Raw genomic sequence first — 1,779 nt, 5'->3', positions numbered from 1 at the left:
TTTGATCTAAGACACACATTTAATGGGTTTTAATGGGTTCCCATGTATTAGTGTGTGTGTGTGTGTGTGTGTGTGTGTGTGTGTGTGTGTCCGTTCGTTTGTAGAGGCAAGAATGTTGTGTACTTGGGTGTTTGTTCATTACGAAGAAGGGAAAACAAATAATGGATATTTTTCTGTTCTTTTAAAGCGTCCGTTTCCATGAGTAATACCGTCGATAATGGTAATGCTAGTGATATTATTAGCAATGGCGATGATAATAACAATTGCAGTAATTGATTAGATGATTAGCAACAAGACTACCATTACTAAGAATAGTGATGATATTGAGGATAGTAGTAATGATAATAATAGTGATGGTGATAGTGATGATTATTATGATTATGAACTTAATGATATTAATGATAACGATAAATAAAGCTATCTACAAGCGTGCATTCAGTTTCCACTTGCTTATCCTTGCCTGCTCCGCTTAAGTCATTAACAACAAGGCCACAAACGACACACGGCCTCGACCTTCCGCTACGAGCACACCGAAATGGGATCTACTTCAGTTTCTTTAAATTCCTTTGCACGTTCGTCGAGGAAAAGCAGACGAAACCGAGAGGCCCATTTTTCCCCTTCTCGTTTCCCCTCAGGCACCCTCACCCCTCTATCCCCCACCTCTCCTCCGTCTCCTCCATTCCCTCTTTCCCTGCCTTCGTCTCCTCTCTCCCTTCCCCTCCTTTCTTCTTCTCCCCTCAGCCTCTCCCTTCGCTCCCACTCTCTTCTCTCCTCTCTTACCTTTGTTTGCTCCCCCTTCCCCCTCCTCCTTCCTTCATCTCTCCCCCTCCACTATTTCCTTCGTCTGCCCTCACTTCCTCCCCTCTCCCCTCCTTCGTCTTACCCCTCCTTGCTTCGTCCCCCCTCACTCCCCTCTTTCGTAAACCCAAAACCAGAGCGTGCTTATACTCACTTCACACCTCGTTTCTCCGATTACTAATTTTAACAAGTGCGAATGGCTAGACTGGTTGCGTTTTTTTTTTTCTTTCTTTCTTTTCTTAGTGGCCTCTTTCTTCTGTGTCGTTTTCTTTCGCTTTTTCTTTCTCTCTCTTTCCGATTTTTTTTCTTTTTTTTCTTCTTTCTCTTTTTATTTTCTTTCTGTATTTCTTTCTTTTCTCTCTCTCTCTCTCTCTCTCTCTCTCTCTCTCTCTCTCTCTCTCTCTCTCTCTCTCTCTCTCTCTCTCTCTCTCTCTCTCTGTCTCTCTCACTCCATTTTTTCTCTCTCTGTCCTCGCCTATTCACCACCGAATGACTCTGCATGTTACTCCCCCCCCCCCTTATATCTCCCTTTCCGTAAGTCACACCAGGCTAAGGAGGCACTAACCTGAAGGAGGGGCGACGGTGAGAAAAAATCGTGAGAAGAAAAGAGGAAGAAAGAAACGTAAAAAAAGAAACGGTCAAGAGAGGAAAAGAAAAAAGAGAGAGGGAAAAGAAAAGAAAAGAAAATGGGAACTGCTACAGATTGGTTATTGTTCCGTCTCTTGTTCGTTTTCTTTCGGTGTCTCAGCGGGGGGGGGGGGGGGGGGGTTAAGCGTTTCTTGGGAGAGATAGAGATAAGAAGTGAGAAGAGAGATAGACAGATGGTTTAACTAGGCCTTTTTATTTTTCAGATTTTAAAGTTGTTTCTGTTGAAGAAAAAAAAATATATTCGTGTGTGCTTGTTTACTAGAACATGAAGTACAGTAATTTTAAAATAGTGAAAAATATTACTTGAATGTGCAAGAAGTCTGCAGCAACACT

This window comes from Penaeus monodon, chromosome 10 (genome assembly GCF_015228065.2).
Source record: "Penaeus monodon isolate SGIC_2016 chromosome 10, NSTDA_Pmon_1, whole genome shotgun sequence".
In the NCBI taxonomy this organism is placed as follows: Eukaryota; Metazoa; Arthropoda; class Malacostraca; order Decapoda; family Penaeidae; genus Penaeus; species Penaeus monodon.
Note: the sequence above shows the minus strand (reverse complement) of the source record.